Source organism: Mytilus edulis, chromosome 4 (assembly GCF_963676685.1).
Source record: "Mytilus edulis chromosome 4, xbMytEdul2.2, whole genome shotgun sequence".
Lineage (NCBI taxonomy): Eukaryota > Metazoa > Mollusca > Bivalvia > Mytilida > Mytilidae > Mytilus > Mytilus edulis.
This window is the reverse complement of record NC_092347.1, coordinates 20,373,578-20,399,489: the sequence shown is the minus strand read 5'-3', so window position 1 is coordinate 20,399,489 and position 25,912 is coordinate 20,373,578. Positions and strand designations below refer to the sequence as shown.

At 31.3% G+C, this 25,912-nt stretch overlaps 1 long non-coding RNA gene across 1 annotated transcript; it reads right to left on the bottom strand.

The window, feature by feature from the left end:
* Positions 1 to 1,651: 1,651 nt before the first annotated feature.
* Positions 1,652 to 24,737, bottom strand: LOC139518395 (uncharacterized). The gene is made up of 2 exons (XR_011663330.1): positions 24,610 to 24,737; positions 1,652 to 3,145 (listed from the first exon to the last, which is right to left on the bottom strand). It is a non-coding gene; the product is annotated as an uncharacterized lncRNA (long non-coding RNA).
* Positions 24,738 to 25,912: the final 1,175 nt, after the last annotated feature.

The following is a 25,912-nucleotide window of genomic DNA, read 5'->3' as shown; positions in this document are numbered from 1 at the left end:
ATGGCTAGCCAAACATCTTGCTCATATGGTAATGATACATATACTGATAAAATTACAACACATCTGGACATGAATTCAGTACAAATAAACGCAAGAACATGGAGTTAAGAGAAATTAATACACAAATAATATAATAGTACATTACAACATGTAGCCGTAAAAAATCAACAGACACCTGCCACGAAATCGATGTTAATGATTTTCATTAAACCAAACACATAATTTCTGTGTTGAATTGACGTGCTTATCATGTTTATCTAATAAGAAAAAGGTTACGTGTTAAACAAGTTTAACTTCAAACGTGTTTATGTTTAACATGTTGAGATTGTCATTGCATGAAACTAAATCCATGCATATAGATGATTTTAAGTAGAATAGAGGTATAATTTGCATACCATGTTTTATATTTTATAAGTTGTCTATTGTAATTAGATTTTTAAAATTGTGTTGAGAAAGTGTAAAACCTACAAAGTAGACAATTAAACAACTTCCGTTGACGCAAAATTTGTGTTTATCTTCCCTTTCAGTGTCTTGCAAGTAGAAAAAAAACCCGTTAAAATATTTGTACTTTTTGAGATGGTTACAACATCATATTGTATTCATCGTCCATCCAACACGAGTGCCGTGTATTCTAACGAGTCTGGTATATCAAGGCAAACGTACTATACCGTGTTCATAAATTGTACATCGATTGCGAAAACACAAATTCGAGTAAAAAATCGAGGGAAACACGTGAACTATAAGACGAAAACTAAGAAACAACAGGAACGCTGATGTGTAACAAAAATAAACGTCAACACACATGGAACATATTTGATAATAACTGCCATATTACTTACAAAACATTTTTAGAAAGAAGGTGGTTAAACAAACATCCGGCTTATATTGAAAATGTTTTAAAAAAATTGTTAAAATGACAACACTACGTGACAGAAATATAGCACAAATTTACGCAATAACACTGATCACTAAGAAACGCTCAAACAATTAATATATAATACTCGAAACAACATGCGTACCGCAGAATAATAATGAACATCTTCCTTCAATAACAGACACCATAGAGTCTGCATATGATCCGTCTATATGTCGTCTTTTTACATTGTTTTAGTAATTAAAATATAGGTGCGAGACAAACATTCTCACCGCCATTATATCATTTGCTGCATATTCCAGACATGTAAGGTAAAGACAATCTGTCAACAATGAGGTGAAATGACAAAATTCATGCAAAGAGAATTTTTTCCCGGTGGTTTTAATAATTTGCCTTCTTTTATGTATTCAACATATTTGGTAGTGAAATCTCAGAAAAAAAACCTATAAACTAGAACCTGTGTTGCATTTGACTTTATTCGAATCATTCGGCTTTAAATGTGTGTTGAAGGATCAAATTAGTATTTGTTGAAAACTGTGAAAATACAGACAATGCAATACATTTTGCTTAAAGTATCTAAATTTTCCTTAGATTTTGGACGATTTACAGAATGATGTATTGTTTAGATAATGTTTTTCGTCCTCTGTGTATTCATTTTGTTTTTCCATTACGTTGTAGTTTACAAACATCTCACATCGTATGTTAGTAATTTCAGGTGAAAGAACTGAACTCATAAACTATCTGACTTGGAGGAATAAATTAGTATTTAAAAAAACAAAACCTTCAATCATTTATTTAAGGGCATAATAAATGGTAAGTTATGAATTATAGTCAGTTATTCTTGAAATATTACCAGGGAATAATGGAGAAGACAACAATCGCAGATTCGAAATAAAAAAAAAATGTCTAACTTTGACATAACATCAATATATAATATAATATTCATGAATAGTCAAGTAGATGATATCTTCATTCACCTTTACGAGAGATTTAATTAAAATCATATTTCAAAGCCTTAAAAAGTTAAACCCGTACTGTTGAGCGCGGTTAAGGTTATACAAGTGACCCATCTGTAGGTCGTGTCATTGAAACACCATTACTCTGGTTAAGCATCATAAATTCTTTTCTCATGGAGTCATTGTCAGCACACGGAAGTCTAGAACACAGCAGTCTCAACAATTCTGATCGAAAATGTCGCGCAGTAACAATATATATAAAGATATTACAAGAGTACTGGGATATTCCAACCTCATCTAGAATTTTCTTAAAAACAAGCCAGTGTAGATATTTCTGCCATACTGGATCTACAGCCATCCCACTCGTTGTTAAACATGGATCTCCATACGGAAATACTTGATATTGAAATAAATATATTATCGTGATTGGTGCTGTAGTAAAAATCCTGTAAAATGACACAGCCATCAATGTAAGAGTGGTCGGTAATATTTTTGACGCAGTTTTTCGTTGTAAAATTTGTCCATCGTTTGAAATAGAGTGCTTGGATATTGGTGCTGATTCCCGTCTGAACTTCGTGGCTTCCCTTGCTGTTTTCATTACCAGTATGTTAAAAATCAAAGTGATCACTGGTATTATAATGAAAATAACAATTTCCGTAATGTAAGACCAGGTTTCATAAAATGTTCTATACATTGGTTTTATTTCACCATTTTCTACCGTCCATCCCGTAATTTGTCCTAGTGATATGATCAGAGCAAAGGCTGTCAAACAAGCTATCTCTTTCGGCGCTCTAGAATGTCTTGAAAACCTTTCACTTTTAAAAGGTCTAATTATTGAAACCAATCTCTCACAGGTAAATCCAAAAACTAACAGAGGACTCATATATTGAGAAAAATAAAACAAAACAAAGAAAATAGTACACCACACAGGGTATCGTAATGTCGGTTTTCCCCATGCATATTCCAGCTCCATTAACATATGCAGTATCAACATTATAGTGTCAGTAATCGCAAGAACAGATAAATACAGCGACGACGTATTTAATCTTTTTAGCCTCCTGTTTGACCAAACATGGATCGTTAATATATTTCCGAGAAATCCAATGCAATACCAAAAAGGGGAAACAACTCTATCTATTAGAATTGCACGTGGAGCGAATAAAGTGTAAACACATAATTCCCATTCAGTTGTACCTTTGTTATTTGGACAGAAGTCAGTATTGTTTGTAAAATTGTTCGTGTATGAAGTTCCATTGCAATCCATTGTTTCCCTCTTAGACACTGGTTTCGACCTTCAGATTCAGTTTCGTGTAACCTGCAACAAGAACACAATTATAAATTATGATTAAAGACTATTGAAAAAATACAGTCGTTAAACTGCTAGAAAAGTATATTTTTACACAATTCCCAATTCATTACAATGAATCAAATGTGTTTACTCTTTTTAGTTCAATTTAGAATTGATGGGCAAGACTTCCGGGACATTAAGACATCGGATGATTAAAGTAGTTGGGGCTGATGAAAATCTTAATGTATGGGGTAAAGTGTTTTTGACTAAAATTTGAATTATCTGATGAAACCTTAACATAATTCGAGCATGACATCAAAACACGTCATTAAAATTATTGTTAAGATTTTAAAAAGTGTTACATGTATGATAAAAACGATGTTTCGCTTTATATAAATTTTCTTTGACTATCGGTTGTTGTGCTTTGCCATGAATTATTTGTTGATCAGTATTTGTATAAACCCATCCGTGCCATGCAATATAACAGTGTCATTGACATTGATATATAACTACTGACAACACAATGGCTGCACCTCTCATACCTTTCAACGGCCAATCTTATAACACGTTGTAAGCAATACTTACGATAACAGTATATGCATGCAAATCATATATGAATGTCATTGTAAGATCATCTTATGTCTAGAATTTGCAGGAAGGAAATAAATAACAGAAGCATTCGGGAATTAATCATAAAAACTAATACTGTAGATGTTACCGTCGTGTGGCGCATGACAAATACAAATCCATCAGTAATTTGTATTCGGTGATAAATAAAAAACGAGAAATTGAGAGACTGGTAGCTAAACTGTACGACAAATCCAGACAAATAGTGCATCCCCAGGGTAAAACTTCACAAGTTGAATATATCTATCACAGACATCTGACTTTATTTCACTTAACTTTATTTAAAAGTATAAAGTGTATTGTCTTGTAATTCATTGTCACCAAAAACATCTTGAAAATCTGAATACTATGAAACAAGGTGAAATATCATGAAGTTGATAGATTGATTCTTTAATTTTGGTTAAATGTCTTGTGCCGTGTTTCAAGCATTTTAACAAAACCAAATTAACAATAATTTTATAAGTTAGGCTCTGAAAAGTGGGTCGACCGAGATTTATTATAAGTCCTCAATATATCTAATCTCATCTTAAAAACTAGAAACCCGAATGACCCAGTGTCGCTTACATTATAGTTTTGTTTACAATTGATGCATAAAATAAATTAACGATTATACTTTGATTTTTAGGTTTAGTTTTAGTTTTAGAGATATAAGCTGCATTTGTCCCTATGTTCTATTTTTAGCCATGTTGGTAAGTAGGTGGTGTAATCGAACACATAATAAACTTAGATACTCTAATGATGATTGTGGCCAAATTTGGCAAAATTGCCTTTAAATAACCAATTCAAGGGCAGCAAATCAACAACGCATCGTTTGACTTGTCTGAAAGTTTCTAAGCAGATAGATCTTAACCTGATTAACATTTTCACTCATTTGTCAGATGTCATCTAAATGCTTTAGTTGAGAGATATAAACCAACAATTGCATGTCCCCTATGTTCTATTTAATGCCATGGCGGCTATGTCAGTTTGCAGGCGCATTCGATAGACTAAGTGAGCTATAAAAATAGAGGGTATGTTGGAAAGTGGTAGGAATTTTGTATTGCACTAAAAACGAAGTCAAATGGAGAGAAAGAATATAGATTGGCTGCACAATACAAGTTTCACTTCATTATGCCCAATGCATAATAATAGCTCATACTCTAGCATTTTGCCAAATGTATAATAATACAAAACATTTTTTTCCAAAAAAAAAAATAATCTTGGAGATGTCATGAACGAACTCGAAATATGTTTTTAATTCAATTTCCCTTTTGTTAAATTAAATATTAAGATGTGCTTGTATATATCATTATACAAATGCATAACGTTTGGACCAAATTTCTTAACAAATGTTTACGTTAATGTTTTTTATGCAAATCAATCATAAACAGACTGATACAGCTCAGTAAGTAATTGGTTTATTTTATTGATAAATTCCCAAGTGTTGCTTTAAATAGATCATATAACCCTTCAAATTCACATAATTATTTTTCTTTATAAAATTATTATCTTGTCTGTTATATAAAATTGGTTGACATCTCATGAGGGTTTTTGAAATGAGATTTACACCTTATGTTGTGTGACGTCAGAATAAATCTTAACAAAATATATAAATCTTCAGTGGAGACAACACTAAACTGTTTTTATCTATATCAATAAAACGAAAATACTTTTTCAAGAACAAACAACCTCAAATGTCAATTCAATGAATTCCTTTTATGTTTATATTTTCATATCTGAGTGGTGACACTTTTCCCTACGATTATACACATAAAATAAAATCACACTAAGTAGATGTTCGTATATGTTTAAATCACAGAGTCAAATTTCCAACAATAATAATAAATTCGAATTTTGAAAAGACTTTATACTGTGAAACGAAAACCAAAAATGAACTAAAACGCTTTTAAAATAGCCTTTCAATTTGAATTTGATAAATATTTTCCACGCTGCAGTTTAAAAGAATAGAAATTATACTAAAGGAAAACATTTTTTAAAGACACCGTAGATGTGTAGTTTTTCATAAATACATTTCAAATTTCTCTTTTTGTTTGTAATAGTTGAACAGAATTCCAATTCCGTGTTTATCATGATTCAACAACAACAAAGCCTAAAACACCTATTTACATTGCATATAAAGTGTTTGTTGAATAAAACCAGAGAAAAAAAATTGATTGAGAAACTGACATAAAATGTATGCTATAACGAATTGAATTGACTTTAATCAAAATTTCAAAAAAATATTCATACAATAACATTATTGGATATATCGTCTGGTTTTCCCAAAGAAAGTGCATTTTCAATCTTAAATACAACTGAGCATGACAATTTGCACTTTTTTAATCAATACTTTCTGTTATAGAATGCAGGAAAATTTCCTTAGTGCATTACACTTTTGTTGGGTTAGGCACTTAGTATAAAATTATGGATATCCATGAAAGATTCATTTCATCAATCAATCATTGAGTTCGTTATTTTTGCTGTAAATTTGATTCAGGAGTTCGTGTGTATTTATTGACAATTACAGAGTGATTTTCTTGCAAATTGAAAAAATGTCACTATGAATTATAACACTAAGGAAGACTTTCGTTTTCAGCTTTAGCGAGTAAAAGTACATAAGGCCTAGTTGTTTTTAAGCAAATTTCAGCCATCAATTATATAAAAACAACCGACAGAGATATTCTAATAATTAATTCCTTGAGATTGAGGAAACTTGACACATTATTATTAAATTCAGATTCAATCGACAGTTATAATATCTTGTAAATGCATGTAGTAAATGACACAAATAAACAATAACAGCCTTCTTTTAAATTCTTTAACTGTGCGAATTAATATACGAAATTGATTAAACTTTGATAAGAGTTATATATTTGACAACTTTTGTAAAAGTACAATAATAACAAAATAGTATTCCTCTATCCAGTACTTATTGCCGCGGAAAATAACGTTCATATCAACATTTTGAATCTTTAAAAGATTTAACAACTGAAAATTACTGTATAATTCATCTTTTTTGCATGATGTATACATGTTACATATAGTCTGCATGACTATTCAAGACTCAAATACATTTACTACAGTATGCTATAGCTATCATCATGATATTCAAATTCATCATACGCGACGGTAGTGTTAACAATACAGTCTTCGTAACAGTTTAGTGTTGGGTCCTATGAACTGACGTTCGCATCTATAGACAATAACTGTTTAATTTAAATCTTTATTTTTTTTAAAGAGGATTGTCAACAGCCAGAGGCTACGTGTGGGTCTCATCAATAACTGTTTAGTGTCTTCAAATATCAGCTGTATTTATGGGAGGTGCTTTAGCGAACTATTACTTATTATTGTTTGGAGTGAAAAGTAAAATCACAAAAATACTGAACTCCGAGGAAAGTTCAAAATGGAAAGTCCCTAATCAAAAGGCAAAACTGAACGCTTAAACACATGAAATTTATGGATAACAACTGTCATTATCCTGACTTGGTACAGTTTTTTTTTTAGAAAATGGTGGATTTTTTAAATTTGATTGCTTGTGCTTTGAAAGACAGAAAAACTCACATATTTTGCATTTTTTCAAACAGGCCAGTGTACTAATGAGAAAAGCACACATTCACATAAAGAAGGTTTGCAGAATAGAATTTCGAATAGACAACAAAAATATATCGCTCAAAAAAAATTAATGATCTATTGCAACAAAGGAAATATGTTCAACAGAAAAAGCAGATACCAAAGCATTGTCCGATTTGAAACAAAAGAGAACTAGTTGTTTTTCACTTGAACTTGAACAAAATGAACTTGGCATACACTTATTACTGCATTATTATAGTCAATTTAAATGTTCGGAAAATGAAAATGTATATTGTCGCTGTACTAGCTACAAATGATAAAAGCTTGCAAAACTTTTTGTCCTGCTTCCATAGCATTTACACATATATTTTCGTATGCAATTTACACATTTAAATGCATAGTTACGTTACTCCCATAAAATTAGGAAGATGATAGTTTACTGATATTTAGAACGAAAAAAGAATGTCAATGACAAAAACATTCACATCATTAACATTCATCAGTAAAAAAAAGTATTAAAATTTGGTTCTTTGCTCTTTTTTTATTTGTTTTTAACGCGCTGTCAGTACATTTAATCATAGGAATCTCGCTTATTGCTATGCAATTAGTTGTAAATCCTGTACGTTTGAATTTTCTCTTTTCATTCATTGCAAGCCGTTTTCAATATTACAAGTTATTACAAATATTACGAGCTTCATCACAATTGCATGTTAAACACATACTCATTTTAATGTACATCATTGCACACAACAAATGCACAACACTGAAATATACTCAATAATAAGTTGAAGACTATCAATTTTTTACTTTACATGACAATAGCATTAGAGATCATGTATGAACAATTCCTTTTTTTCTTTTCTTTTTTGCCTACTCATACTTAACTGATCTCAATTTCTTAAAACCTGTTATGTTCTTAATCTTTGATGAGTATATTTGTTTTAAGTCCTTGAAGTTACATATATATCTGAAATAGCAATCTAATTAAAAACCGATCTCTCATCGCTCCTGTTTCTGATATGTCGCGTGGGAGATCTAACGAAACCCGTTTTGAGGTCACATGTGAGTGACCTCGTAGGTGTGTCTTTTTCGACCAATGAAATTGAGTCTTCCACGATCTTGGAAGTTTAACGTAAGGCAAAGGGATGTAACTGATTTTATTTACGACGAAATCGTCAGTCATTATAATTCATAAACTTTTTTGATTGGATTATTAATAGGTCGTCAACTCATTTGCATATCTTTATAAATTCATGACTTTTAGTTCACTCACATGTGACCTCAAAGCCGGTTTCGTTAGATCTCCCACGCGACATATCAGAAACAGGAGCGATGAGAGATCGGTTTTTAATTACATTGCTGAAATAGATACCTTGCAAAAGCTGTGCTCTTTTCAGACCTATTATATTCTAACAAACTGTTTGATATTACGATTAAAAAAATGAATAATTTATTTCACAACGTCCAAAGAGCAAACATGGCTGTCGCATTTTCAGCAGTTTGACTATTGGTGTTTATTTTCACACTTGTGTTTATGGGTACTTTACATATACATTATTTATTTCTGTCATTTTTCTAACGAATTAGCTAAATCTTTATATAGTGGGTTTCTAATGGTATGTAATTCATTGGTATTAACATAATGGATGAAATCGGAATTGAAAATTAACAAAACCAGAACAAGGGTGCAATTTGTTAGCATGAATGATATTGAAATATCATCTGACCAGTTGCCAATAGTTTCCCTTTAACGGTGTTCACATTGATTCAGATTGGAATGACGATTTTGTTACATTATGGAAACATGTACAACTATATTATTCTTTATACATGCAATGTAAGAAATGAAGTTCTATCCAAACGACAAAACGTGAATGCAGTCGGTCATAACATTGTGCACTTCGTTAATCAAAAATAAGTACTATAATGAGAGAATGTGTCATTGGTGCATAACTTTCTAGGTAACTTAGAATTTCACCAGTGGCATTGGTAAAAGACAAGCGTTATTTGATTAATCCATTCTTATTGTAGTTATTTCGTATCTTGAAATTGATTATCAGTGTATTTGTAATTATTGATAATGTCAATGTAATTTAGTAGCAAATTGAAAGATGCCATTAAAGATTACAACAGATCGAACTTCCATTAAGTTTTACAGCCAACGGCTTTTAAACTGAAACTCAGTATCAATTATGTTCATGATTAACGTACAAATCTTCTAATGGCATACATGAACAAATTTTAGACATATCGAATTAAGATTATATTTAGGCTATTTTTGTAATGCGGACATTAAATAAAGTGAATGAAGGTCTAGGTTTTTCATATTTGGTTAAAATTTAAAGTAAAGCAAACATCTCATAACGGTTTGTTTCCATAGGAAGTAAATTTTGGATTCCAAATCGAATTGACAAAACCGTATTCACTTTTCAAACACTGTCTTTGTTCTGATTCCTTGTCTTGCTATGGCGATACCTTGTGTTGTTTTTTATTGATCACCTTTTTTGATTTTCAAACATTTTGGCCGTCAGCATTTCTCAGAAGAAATGTGTCGTCGAAATGTGCCTCTAATGGGGTAACCGTTAATGGTATTATATAATATGATGAAGAAATATTATCTAGTTTATGGGTTGCAGTTTGATCTTAAAGGTAGGTACACATTTGTCATGGATACTGGACATTTATTTCTTTGAAAATAAAAGCAAATACTTCATGTATATTAAGCGCGTTCGACTTGCCGTTTGGGTTTTACTAAATTACAAACGCTCAAACTCAAAATTAAAAACCGTTTGAATACTTAAAAAACTATATGACCAAAAGTTAAATGAAAGAAATTGCAACCTAAGTTTTTTTAATAATTCATTTATAAGGAATTTGATCAAGGTATGTTATCAACGATGTCTCTAACCCACACCGATAACTGATTTGATGATATCCTCGGGAAAGAGCAGTCCATCAGAAGCGATAGCTTTACAGTGCTACAAAAACCTTCATGGGAAACGTTTCACCAAAAATGTTAAAAATCATAAATGTATATATACTTAAGATACATTAGGAGGCATATGACCAAACGACATATGAAATTTGATGAAGCATGAATGTTCTAAGTGTTGAGAGTTGTTTTCTGGTTTGTGTACTTTTAAAAAATCACAGCGTGCCGAACTTTTTGTGAAAAAGATTTGTTGACCATTACCAGGTTGCATTTATAATCATAGAAACGAGAAATTAAACCCAAAAATAAAGTATGCTTATATTCTTATTCGAATATACTTGAAGTAACAGTTTCGATTAAGCCGTAAACATTTAATTCTTTACCATTACTAAATGTACAGATACAAGCATTTAAGTTTTAGCTGTGATATTTATTCCTGAAATTGCAAGGAATAATTAACATATATCAATCCTAATTTCATATCACATCGCAACACTAGTTCCGAGTTCGAATCTTCAAGTATGGAAACATTAGAACTTACACAGTTTTAACATTAATTATGTTCACTATATTTTCAAATGTTGCTATTTCATTCAAACTATTATATCTGTCTTTTGCGTAGATATGTTTAAAAAATTTAAATCAACACGTTTAATAATTAAATGCGTTCGAAGCGCCTTCATCAGGAACGCTCAAAGCCAAACACTTGAAATTCGAGGATGTAAGTACCGAAACCGTTGAAGAGCTATATGTCAAAATTACCTTAAATAAATAGCCAAATTCTTCTAAATGTATGGTGTATCTTTTAAAAAAAGAAATTACATATTTATATCTATTATCCAGGTGCAGATCTGGAAAGGTAACTTCTTATTAAAATAAAATGAAGAAAAACATTCAACAAGTTTAAAGATGATTTACGATAAGACCATTGATTTTTTTTTTTGCAACTGCCTGAAGCATCAAATGATTAGATCCAATGTCAAATTAGATATACATACCTGATTAAGATTAAATTGAATACTGAAATCACAGATATGTTCAATTCGAATAGAAAGTATAAAAAAAGGTACATTGTTGATTCAAAACTAACAGCGTATGATTCCGATGTCAGTGTGAATAACGATAAGACATGTGTGTGGAATAAACTGTACCGTGATCCTAGACACCATCACTTTATAATAAAAAAAACACGCCATGTGAGTGTATTAATACAGGTGAAACTGGATAAGCCAGTAATAACTAAAAGCAGTTTAGCCTGGGTGGCCCAAAACTGCAGTTTTATAATTTTTTGATGAAATCCTAAAATGTATAATTTAAATCATGTTAATACTGGTTACCTGGTGTTGGAACACATGACTTTTATAATATTACAGAAGCAGGGGTGACATCAAGTGGTAATGGAAAATGAAAAAAAAAACACTTTACAAAAACGTGTACATTCGGTGCGCTTTCTTGGACCGTTCAAATTTAAGGATTATTGAAAGACAAGGAGGTTTCAATACTTGAATACTACTATTTTCGAAGTTGTAAGGATACATCAAAATTTCAAACAATACAAATCTTAACAATTATCGAATATTGCACAAGTTCTGCTTTGAATTAGACAAAGAATGCCAAATTACATTGTATTCAGTCGGATAGAGTCTAGAGCACAAGCTATAATGGTAAAATCTGTTCTTTGCAATGTTCACACTTAAAATGTAAGCATGATACAATTTACAAAGAGTAAAGTGTTGTGAGGGCAATGATTCTCTATTTTGGTACACTGTGATGTAGTGCTACATAATTAAATCTTGATTATTAGCCTTATACTCTATGTGTAGAACCATTACGAGAGCGTTGTTCAATTGTCGGGTTATTGTCTCATTCGTGTATACTCGACGTAAAGTAGAGTTGTTCTTACAACAAGGTGGTCAATATATAACGTAGGACGATAAAAAGAACAGAGCAAATGTTTTATGCACACCATTGCAAATTGGTTGACAAATACGATATGTTTGTGTCTTATCTTACTGGCGACATGTTTAATAAGTCTTTGAACTTTAGAATATTTAACACACTTTCAACGAATATTTTTCAATCTAAGACAGTTTAAAAGACTAGAAGTTACGATTTAGACGGACTATTAGAATGATGTAAACAGTCAATTTTGTTTAATGGAGTTCTTATAAGCTCAAACACATCACTGATGAATTATTGGCTGGTACAGATGTAATTCTGTCTCGTTTAAATAGTAGCTCGATATGGTTTGCGCGTGTTGGCTCCAAAAAGTCTTATAGAAGTTAAATGATGATTTACTAGTTATTGTAGTCTACAAAGAAATGCAACATCGGTTAGTGTATTCCACTGTTCAATATGAATAAATCTTTTAAGCGAAAACAAATCCGGGTTTTCAAAATAAAACCGAGGGAAACGCATCAACTATAAGAGGACATGAAATCAAACAGTCTAAAAATATCTTAATATAATTGTATGCTATTGTCTGTTCAATGAATGATTAAATGTACGTTTAATATAAGGTCAAATAACTATTGCCATTCTTCTGCGGTCATCCCGATTGTTAATTGGATGCCGTCTAGTCTACAAATAAATATGAAATTATGAAACATTATAACATATTCGTGATTTGTTATCGGTTTTGTTTTTAACATTTTGAATTTTGGATATTGGTGTTATAAATCAAATGTGAAAACTTGATTCAAATCGATGGAAACGAAATGTCCATATAAAAGAATTTACTGAATTTTACGATATGAAAAACTACTTGTAAAAAATACAAACGATGTATTGGAAAAAATAGTTGTTCTGGTAGTTTTTGATCATTCACTCAGAAATTGTATAACTAATTTAAGTTATACGCAGCTAATTTAGTACAAATAGACATGTTACGAAAAGGTATATTCTCGACGCTGAAGTTGACAAATTAGACTTTAAATTTGGGGACGGTGTCAAAACATTGCTAATAGATTTAAATAGGTAAAATTTAAATCCTGTGCGTCTTGGTTAATTCAAATTACATTTATCTAGAACATCATTATGTATTTAACATCTTATACGACAATTGCTTTTGTGATATCATTGCTGGCTAAAACCTGGTATAAGACATAAAAGGTGTACGCGCGTAGGAGTGGGTGGTCTACAAAAAGGGGGGCTGGGGGTTATACAAGTTCATCTAATTCTAGATTGATAATCACATATTATACATAGTAAGCAATTTAAATTTTAGGATTTTTTTGGCCAAGTTACTCGTTCTGTTTTGTTTCAACTCAAAACTCCCGTCCTGCCTTTTTTCAAATTTAATCCTAGACCCCCCCCCCCCCTCTCCCAAAATATGTGCATAAGGTGGTTTTAAGATGTAAATGTAAGGGCTCGCCAAATAATTCACACACGTGTGTACCCCGTGTCTCCGTTGCCACGCACTTCTACTGCAATAACATGAACGTCCCCCATCTTTTGCAGTATTATTATAGTTTCTTGAAACTATAGTGGAAATTATTAATATCTATAAATGTTATTGAATATTCGTTCCATACGGAATTGCCTGCGAAAGGATCAATGTAGTTTTAAATAAAATCCAATGTATACACAGGTAATCTCTTTGGTGTTGTGACACAGTCCCCACATTTAAAGTGTAATTTGTCAACCTCAGTGTCGTGAATATACATTTTCGTAACATGTCTAATAATCATAAAAAGTGTGCATTATCAAATGAGTCTATAAACCTGTATATAAACTGTACATCTGTAAATCTGTAAATCTGTATACAAAATGTACATTTGTAAAGCTGTATTTAAAATGTACATCTGTAAAGTTGTATATACTGTACTGTATGTAATGAATTTAAGGATAAGATGCTAAAATGTAGATCTTATGAATAGATGTGCACTTACTATACATCTTCACAGATGTAAATGTTATTAACAGCTTTACAGATGTACAGGTTATATGCATCTTTCCCGTTGTACATAGATACAAGAAGACGTGGTATGAGTGCCAATGAGACAACTCTCCGTTCAAGTCACAATTTTTAAAAGTAAACCATTACAGGTCAAAGTACAGTCTTCAACATGGAGCTTTAACTCACACTGAACAACAAGCCATAAAGGGCCCCAAAACTGTATACAATTGATATACAGCTTTAAAAATGCGCAGTTTATATGCATTGTAACAGACGAACAGTCTTTATACAGCTTTACAGATGAAGAGTTGAAATAGACAATAACTGTTTGGTATCTTTAGATATCAGAGGTGTTTTCACGAGCATAAGAAACATATGTAATACGAGTTATTGTGTTTATCCTGCAACTAATTCTGGACATTGTTGTTGCTTTGAAAGATTTAAAACTCGCATGCATTCTTTATTCAAAATCCTTTGAGGCCCGCGCAGTTATATTTAAATACCAAAATCAGCTGATGACGGGTACGTAGAAAAGAATCTCCCATGGTCAACAATATTTCATTGACCAAAATTAATAGTTAAATATCATAATATAACAACCAATTCGAACAGTTGAATTAATTACAAAACATTGTCCAATTTAAGACGAAAGTGTATGATTTGTCCTCCGCTTAAGAATTTTGAACTGTCCGTACATTTACTGATTATTGACATTGTGGCATGATTGATTTATTGACTTACACATTCAATTTTGGTCTTTATGATTGGCGCCATATACAATGACGTTAATACTGCTGTTTCTGATTGTCTATGAGCAGAAAGGGGCTGCCCATCAGTGAATGGAACATACAGAGCAATAGTCACCGAAATGCGATTGCAATACACCTATTGAGGTCACAAAAGTTCATACAACACTCGTCAACTGTAATACAGAAACCTTTGTCCGGTTGTGGGCGGAGATTTATAGCGATATATGTACATATGGTATACAAATGCTGGCTAGCTATATCGGTTAAGCTGTTGATAAATGGTAAAACACCCAATCGCAGTCTATACGAACACGACGGGTGCCACATGTGGAACAGGATCTGCTCACCCTTCCGGAACACCTGAGATCACCCCTAGTTTTGGTGGGGTTCGTGTTGTTTATTCTTCAGTTTTATATGTTGTGTCATGTGTACTATTGTTTGTCTGTTTGTTCTTTTCATTTTTAGCCATGACGTTGTCAGTTTATTTTCGATTTATGAGTTTGACTGTCCATCTGGCATCTTTCGTCCCTCTTTTATATACAGGTTATAGATGTATAGTTTATATACAGCTTTAAAGATGCACACTAATATTGGTTGTTTTATAAAAGATATTGATTTTATCCACATATTATCAAAAGTGTTCTCCTTTAATATGCACATTTCCAATTTCGTCACGTTATTTTAAACTCAATTTACATCAACAGAATGGCTACGAAAATTCTTGTAGTAGTTTTTATTTCAATGTCGATGATTGGATGTGTTTTCATAACATATGTTTATTGCGTTTAACAAATCTGGTATAATCATAAGGTAATTAAGAAACAAACATGAAACTCTCTTTCGACAAACTGTGATGAAAGCAACTGTGGTTGAAACATTGCATTATGAAAAACTAAAAATATAATGCAGAAGTAACATTTGAAGTAATGCGGATTTTCATTCAAAAGATTACATATGCCAATTGGTTTGTAAATATAGCCCATCATTACTAAAACAAATTTGGCAACATCTTTCAGTAATTCCTTCCGGACATCACTCTTCGATTCTGTGACGGTAAAAAATCAACAAATATGTTATCTCTCGATTTCCCTTGTGTTTTCAAACCATTTGCATTTGTAATTATTCTTTAAATCAATGCATTAAGACTGATTTTCTTGATAGAGTTAAAAAAAAAATTTATAACCTGATAAAAGTCGAGGCCTTGGAAAGGAATAAATAAGTTGAATTTATTTTCCTTTTCTCTAAGTCGAACAGTATGAACTTCTGTCGCTTCTATTTGTCCAGCATTGCAAATGTGTGATTTTCGTTAATTCATTGCTGAATATCAAAGGCGAATATTTCATGCATATCCAAGATAGGAAAATAGTAATTACTCCAAATTATATTTTTATAGTAACGGTAGCAGAAGAAATACTTAAATTTCATTTGTATTTTTGTGTATTACGAAAGAATCATATCTATTACAGGCCATTTACGGAGCACATAGAATTAGGTCTGGATTTGAAATGCTATTTCAAAATCTAAAAAGTGAACCACATATGCTTATAACCGTGTCATAATAATCTAGCAAACTAATGGTAAAGTTCACTCTGTCAAAGTATAACCTTTGAAAAAATGAGGTTATAGTATACATGAACGCGCGTTAATCATGCAGGCATCTAACGGGATGAAGAAACGCATGATAGTTCACAAATGTAACAGTCAATAGAAAGAGATATCACCCAACCACGACACATTCTGACTGCACCAAGCATTTTTTTTTATTACTCCGTATGTTATGCGCTTAGCTGATGTGCAGCACAACTATTGCATTCGAAGCAAATACGATAACAAAAAAAAACCAATGCGCTTCAAATGAGATGGACAGCAAACAACGGTGACCACTCAATTTGCACCTGCCGACAGTATACGTAGTAACAGGCTTCTGATGTCAATTAAGTTAAAACTAATACCTCAAGTTTATAAGTAATATAATGGAGCTTTAAAAAATTAAAACAACACTTTATTATTCGCATGCATCTGAAGCACTTAATGCGTCTGTTTTTAGATTTATTTTCATACTTTTATTTATCAGAAAGTATTGCAAACGTTTTAAAGACTTAACAAACACTAGTATTTCTTGACAGATATGTTGAAAATACCAGAGGATATTACCAAAATGATTTATTTTCTGTCAGGATTGCTGCGTTGGACAAACTGTGAATGTTTGATTGAGTACCTCAATGAGCATGCCTATGTTTGAAATGTAATGATGCCTTTAATTTCTTTTTAAAAGTTCATTATTTTCAAATATTCACACATATAAATCTCTATCTCGTTTATATGTTAAGCCGGACGGTGAGTACAATATGTAGGCGTATAGTCGAGATTCCGTTCAAAGTTATTAATCTTCTTACGAAGCTACTGATTCTGAGTTACGTGGATGATTATTGCTGATAATTGATAAAACACTTAATACTGTTAACACTGTTAATAGCTCTTAAATAAATCGAAACACCCAATACAGGTAACAACACTGTGTTAAAATATGTTAATAAAATACAAACGGCACCAAATATGACAGACTTAACAAACCCCAAGGTAAAAATGTAAGTTTTAATTATACTTCAGTTACAACATACGTCAGTATAAAACAACGTATGTTCTTTCTACAGTTTTCTACTTAGGAATTGAATCATCGAATTTTATATCTATCTATATGGCCATGTTATAATGTAGACGTCGACAACGTTTAAAACCTGATAGGTTAAAAACTTGTGAATAAAGGACATATATATGTGTTAGTCCTTTATCTAACAGTATCGGTAGGTCATTAAAGATACTTTTTCATCGTATTTAAAAACTTGATGTAAACAGAAAAAAAACTGATATGAACATTTTTATGTTGGATATTCAAATGTAACATTTTGAATATAATTTATTAATATAAATCAAATCAAATCAATGAATCAATGAATCGTAAATGATGATGATATTAATGAATAAAAAGGTCCATAATACGCCTATTTCTAGAGTTAGCAACCATTTCATATAATCGCAAAGTGGTCCGTGATAGTACTGGCCGACATAGCAGCCAATTGTTCATTACCTACAATCAAAGAATTCGTCATTAACCTTTATAATAAAACATATGGACATAAGTTATTATTTGTTGCAACTCACATACACTCAGATGAGGAAGGTAAATATTTTGATAAACTTACTGGAGTTGTGATTAGATGATTGAAGCTGAGAATTTACTCAATGCAACATTTTTCGTGTTTTGGTGATAACGTTTATCGACATGTAGTAGACTTTTTTTATGGGCATCTATTGCGCTACTTTAATATATAACAGTAGAAAATAAGATGATGTGGTATGATTGCAAGTTATACAATAATCCACCTAACAAATAAGATGTAATCATCTAATGGTAACCATACAGACTTGTTCCTGTACCGATATGAGTCATAATTTAAGGTCAACGTAAAGACCCGTTTTTCGCGAAAGATTTTTAGGGCCTTTCTAAGTATTATTTTTCATGAGAGAGAGATGATAATATGTATCGTTATGTAATATACCAACCAAGATAAACGTAATACATGATTATCTTAAACAAGACTGTTTATTTGGGATTCAACCTTTAATCATTTACGTATGTGAAATATATTGGTCTTCTTTCACTGAACTAGTACACTATTTTGTTAAGGGCAGCTAAAGCCCGTCTCCGGGTGCGGGATGTATTCGTTGCGTTGAAATGCTGTTTAGTAGCTATCGGCTGTTTTCTGGTCTTTGTATATCATCTTTCTATAATGTGAATAGTGTCTTTTTTGTATTAATCAGGAGGAATACATATACCAAGACAAAATATACATTATTCTATGGAAGCGTTTTAGAATGTATTAGTTATAATTATTTTGAATCGAAGAAAGGAAAAATTCTTATCCTCCGGATGTCGAATCACTTTAACGCATTATCAACAGTGATTTTCTGATGGAAACATTGTATTTGAATTGCTATCGATTAAATCGGTAAGAAAATATGCTCTCAACTTGTAAATTTATACGATATTGATCAAGAAATCACATATCTTCAACAACATATACTATAGTGTTTTGAAGCAGCATGGAAATTTAAACAATGCAAACTACAATCTCCGTATTAGAACACATAATTTAAAAATATCTTAAAAGACATAACTGACAATGCGTAAACAAAACATTTACGGGTCAAAATTAAGAAAACTCATATGCGTAACGTCAGCTATAAAAAGGCCCCGAGATGGTAGATTCAAAAAAAAAATATCGGCTCGCATTGTGACAAAATAATTAACAAAAAATTATTTATAACAGACACCAACTAATGACAAGCACTGAATTACAGATTGCTAAGTTTGGACAGGCACCAACAAAATAATGCAGGTTTAAACATTTATAAAAGTATTGAACTCTCCCTCTTACCTGGAAACGTAACGTACTAAAACAAAGTAACGATCTTATAAGTCGCAGTTAATTAAAGATAGGTAAAAGTCAGTTACAACTGATTACTCAATCATGATATCAGAGATAAAAGTCCTGATATTTCCTACGGATTTGGTGTAAAATAAATTCAAAAGTATTCTGTGAAAAGTATGATCTTAAACGGTTTCACATATTTCCTTCTTTATTTTAATCGCTGAATCTCGTTTCTAATTTGTCGCTTAATCTAGTGTAAACAAAAAATTAAGCGGAGGTTGGGGATGCAAGGAGATAGAGTTAAAGTTTGTTTTTGTTGCATTTGAGTTACCACCGGAGGAATATGCAGAAGCTGTCAGTAAATTAGAAATACTGTTGGAGACAAAACTAAGCATCTTGTTTGGTATTGTTTCTTTGTGAACGAGTTTTTCCTAGATTTGTAGTTATTTGATATATTGATTCAATTTCCACATCAATTAACTATTGCTATCTCCGATTCACCACATAACTGATAAATTCACGAATAAGTTTATATCGTGGTAGAGTATTTGCATTCTATGAAAAAAAAATTAAAAAAATCCCTTTGATATCCTTGTCAAATTGCTTCTTGATATTGTTCTAGTCTATATTATATATTAATATCAGAAATGATACTCTTATTGTAGAAATAACAAAGTGATATTTATTATTTTCAAACATACATGTGTAATATATATATGCATATATATGTATTTGTATCCGTCAATTCTGTTAATGTATGATTAGCGTTTTTGGTTTCATATTTCAGAATTCCATATGTTAACCGTCAATTTCATGTTCAAAGAAACTGTGACCAATTTTTCTATCTAATTAATAATGAAGTAGAGAACCGTTCATTCAATGTTCATACTAATGAAAAAATTGGACACAACAAAAATAATCTAAAGCAATAACAAGTCAAACACTATGATAGTTATTAAAGGTACCAGGTTTATAATTTGATACGCAAGACGCGCGTTTCGTCTTCATAAGACCAGTGACACTGATATCAAAATATTTAAAAAACCAAAAACGTATAAGGTAGATGAGTGTAGAGGACCTAAAATTTCAAAAACGTTGTGTAATATGTGTTATCATTAATATATGATAGAGTTCTTTCAAATGTAAAATTTGTATCGGTTAAAAACAAGAAAAAAAAACTACTGTAAAATAGGGCCGAAAGATACCAGAGAGACAGTCAAACTCGTAGATCGAAAATAAAATGACAACGCCATGGCTAAAAACGAAAAAGACAAACAGACAAATAATAGTACACAAGACACAACATAGAAAACTAAATGCTAAGCAACATGAACCCCACCAAAAATTGGGGGTGATATCAGAGGCTGCTGAAGGGTAAGCAGAGCCTGCTCCACATGTGGCATACGTCGTGTTGATCATGCTATTACAAACACGGTAGATACTGTTAAGTCTGTAACCGTCTAAAAATGCTGAATTACAATTTTATGATTTGTTTAAACTTGCTGAAAGGCAGCGATAGTTTTCCTGAAAACGATCAACTCTCTTTATGTATGAAAAACAACAGCATTTACAATTCTTACTTTGAGGTTATGCATTTGACATTTGCTTTAGATCAAGATGCCACTTATGTTGCTTATATCGATACATTCCATAAAACTTATTGAACAAGTCTGCCTCTACCACGAGACGATCGAAGATATGAAGATTAACCTTAAATGTAGCAAATAGACAATAATCAAATGAAAGAATTAAACGACCAGTTGAAATGCTAACTGCTCAAGACATGTTCATAAAATAACATTGATTCAACCAGATGCATCCAAATACTAAAATCAAAATATGTATATAAAATAATACATTATTCGTGTAATACTTCAAGAAAGGTAAAGAAGATATTGTAATATTTTTAATTTAAACCTCTATTTCATTTTTAAGAACAAATATTGATAAACCCAAGTTTTTGTTATCCAAATGTGCGCATACTGAGTTATTGTTTCATATCGAAACGAAACGCCAGATACTACTGTTTCTCAAACGTAGACCTATACTTGTAACTTTCAATCTATCGCCAGTTCGTTCTCCGGTAAATCATCTATATTTTGTCTTAAAATCCTCCACAATGTTTCTGACATCTCAAGAAATGTGTACAGTGCTTGCTGTTAGAGATACTTTTATTATTGAAATGTATAAGGTGATTGACTATGACATGTATGAGACACATTACCACCAACAACCAAATGACAAAAACGTTTACACCTAGAGTTCAGCGATAAAGAGCCGATTTATGTACAAACAAGAATGTGTACCTAGAACACGGATGCCCCATCCGCATTATCATTTTCTATGTTCAGTGGACCGTGAAAATGGGATAAAATCTCTAATTTGGCATTAGAATTAGAATGATTAAACATAAGGAACATGTATACTTAGTTTCAAGTTGATTGGACTTCAACTTCATTATAATCTACCTCGACCAAAAACTTAAACCTGAAGCACAGACCAGAAAACATACTGCTCATAAATGGGGCATAAAATGAACAAAACATCAATAATATATACAGCGAAATATGTTATGTGCTGGTTCCAATTCACAATATAGATTGCCTAACCAGCGAGTGACACTGTAGGTCAAGAACGTAGACCACTGGTTAACTTTTTTTCATGTAATGACCGATATATATGATAAGACTAAAATAATATTTAAAATCTGTCGTCGCTTAGTAAATTCGTCACTGAAATGAAGTAATTAAAATGATATTCAATTACGACTATGAGCAGTTGTGGTATGATGTCCAATGAGTAAACTCTTCATAACAGACCAATATGACACAAAAATAAACACAATTATACTTTTAATTTGTTACAATGCAAAATTAAAATTTAATAAAAAAATTTGCATCGCATTAAACATGAAATAAATTTAACTGCTGATAGACCATTGTTATTTGAAGAAAATATTCTTGTCCCAGATCAATCCATCAGAGCTGTTTCTTTTGTGAGCCATATAAACATGCCAATGGTAGGATTTAAATCTTGAATAAATGACGGAGGCCAATTTCTACCCTACTTTTTCCCGCGTGTTTTACTTATTTCTAGAACCACTTAAATAGTAAACATTTTAAAGAAATAAGTAGTCAGAATACTTAGGAAGAAATACCCCATATAATAATTGGGACCTATATTCTTAGACCACGAACAAAGGGATGAATTGTGGTCTGAAGCCTATAGGTCACCGTAATGCCTCCAACAATGAGATAAGCTCATACTAGATAGTCAGCTATAAAAGGCCAAGAAATGAAAAGTGTCTAACAAGAAATATACTATAACGACCAGTTTTATAAAGAAAATATTCATATGATATACAGCAACAAACGACATATGAATACTTAAATGACTTCCTAAATGACACGGAGATACTCATATACAATTCAATTCAACTTAGATCATGCATGGTGTCCGTCTTTGATTAGTAACCAATTATCTTTTATCGAGTTTTTTTTTTAATTTCCCTTTTGTCTCAATGTACAATGCCATGCATAGAAGCTGCATAGGAAGTTATATATTTTTCTCTCTCTGAAGCACCAGTCTTACAGAAGATATGTTCTCTGGTTTTCATAGACTTTTGGAATTTGTTAACTTTTTCTTTTATGTATTTATTCAATACACCGATATAACGGTTTATATTTGATGCAAATACATGGTATAAGCGTTTTACTTTACCAAAAAGTTTAATACGAAACAGGAAAATCTTTTTCAAAGAATTGACTTCAAATGAAAATTCGTATTTAATGCACCTCATCTTTTCGCATCATTGGGGTATAAATGCATCGCATGTATATGAATGATCAATTTCCAGACGAATCAAGATAAATAACTATTTTATAAGTACACATGTACTTTCACAACTAATATACAAACAGAAGAAGGGGGTGTTGTAAATTACAAGTTTTTTGTACAAGATATGTTCTGAAGGTAGTTACGATTTGTTTTAATTTTCTCGCATTTATGCATATGTATCAACTCATTCTAAATACCAGGATTACATTTTGTATTAACAGCAGACGCGCGTTTCGTCTACAAAAGACTCATCAGTGACGCTGGAATCCAAAAAGGTTAAAAAGGCCAAATATTGTACGAAGTTGGACAGCATTGAAGACCAAAATTTTAAACGTATAGGCTAATACAGCTAAGGTAAATTATTCCTGAGGTAGAAAAGCATTAGTATTTCAAAAGTTTTGTAAACAGTTAATTAATAAATACATGAAATATAACTGTATCAATGATAATTCATGTCAGCACATAAATACTGACTACTGGGCTTGTGATACCCTCATGGAATTAAAAATCCACCAAATGTGGCCTATACCCAGTGGTGGTAAATAAATTCATCATAGATACCAAGATTAAATTTTATATTTACGCCATTTTATGATTAATCTAAGGTGAAACTATTCTAAAATTTAAAAAAATCCGTAATTTGCGATCAATTCTTGCTTGATTTCAACTTTACCTTAAACTTGTATTGTCCATTACAATTTCTTAGTTCTTTCGAATAACAACTGACAACTTTACATTTCCTGTTTATTTGAAGTTCACGTTTCCGCAACATAATGCAGAATATATAGTGTTCGTTATATAAACTCTTATAATTGAAAAAAATGCTGAATGTTGTTTTCACTAAATCCTTGAAGTTTTTCCTTTTCAGATGTACGTATTTTAATGTTATATTATTTAATTTAGCATATGCATATGCACGATTTAAGTAACTCAACGAATTCCTTTTTTTTTTACGAAATACAAATTGGTATGCTCATTAATTCAGAAATGTACAATCAGTTATATCATCCAACACATCAATAACGTTTTTGTTTTTTGAGAAATTTAACAACTTCCCAATCCATATTAAATGTTTAATAAGTGCCTGAATTTCATTTTTTAGTCATTTGTAATATAATGGCGACATGTTCAATTCATATCAAGTCAGAATCAAATATATTCATTTCCGAACCCTCATTAGGACCACTTATAGCCGAAAGTTCAATATAAATAAATTACAATTAGTTTTTCAAACGATAGATACCACAGCATGGGATTAAAATACGAAATACATATTTGTTTTCGCATCTGCTGTTACAGTAAAATCTATTCATATATTAGATTATATCATGAAGTTCCTTTAATCTTATGTGAATATTATTTATCTCGTCTTCAATAAAAATCTGAATATTAAGAAAAAATCAAGTCAATCAATATTTTTTTAAACATATATATTCGTAATAATTATGTTAGCAATATGTTCTTACCTGAGACAATTATTATCCGTTCTGTTGAATTGTGCGATTTGATGCGGTGTAACGATCCTATAGCATTTGATTTACTATACTGTCTAACCCTATAGCAATCAGTGTGCTACGATATATTTATAGACAAATCTCCGTTACCCACGACTTCGGACAATCGCTAGTCATTATAACATTATCAACGATTTCAAGTCCTGTCAGAATATAAATTACAAAATTCAATTTTGTAGAATAGAATGTAGCATTTGATAAGGATGTTATTTGTATTCAACAAATCATTTCAAAATTGAAATAAATCCAATATTTACGTTACAAAGATTAAACAAACTCTTGGAAACATACTGAATAGACGTATTTATCAAATCATAACAAATATAAAATCTCAATATGACCGACAAATAAAGAGGTAATACTTTTGTTAACATCGTAAGGATGTGTCTAATTTTCAAGAGAAATAGAAATTCGAGTTTGAGGATTTGAGGGTCATATATCTCCATTTAATATTATTTTAAAAAATGCAAGCCAGTTGCTACATGTATTCGTAAATGGAGCCTATTAAGGAATCTACCTTTGATAAAGACATATAAATACTATAAAAGGAGTAGGTTCAGTAAGACCCCTTTTTGGCCCAAAAATTTAGCAGTTTTAGAAAATTGTGAATATGTAATCGTTAAGATATTTATTGAAAAGAATAATGCTTCTGCTACATAACTATGGGCTGTTTTTGACAATATAAAGCACATATATCGAGTACTAGCATCATTAAGTCATGCTAAATTACTGAAATTTTCAAAATTTTTGCATTTTAGTAAAATTTTAGACGGTTTCCGTCTGAAATGAATGTGGCCGCATTCGTGTTCATCAATAATATTGAAATTTAAATTGTATTTGATGATTATACATAATATATATAAAGGTTGAGGATGAACACGGATGCGGCCACTTTCATTTTTGACAAAATCTATCTGAAAAGTGACGATTTTTGGCATATTTGATAAATTTGTCGTATTTAAGCTTGAATCGAAGCGTTTTTAATGACTTAATCAGTAAAAATCTTGCACATAAACTAATTGAATCAATCGAAATAGACACTTTAGTGTTTAAAAAATGTTTAAAATCTTTCATTAGATTCACTTGAAAATTGAGGCCAAAATCAGCCCTTACCGGAACTTCTCCTTTGTAGATAAGAGGCGAGAAAGCAGATAACATACCATCGCTTGTTCCCGGATATGCTTTGTCAAACCTAGAATTAAAAGCAAATAGTAAAATTTACAATTAGCTAAAGGTGTTTTATGAACCACTACTA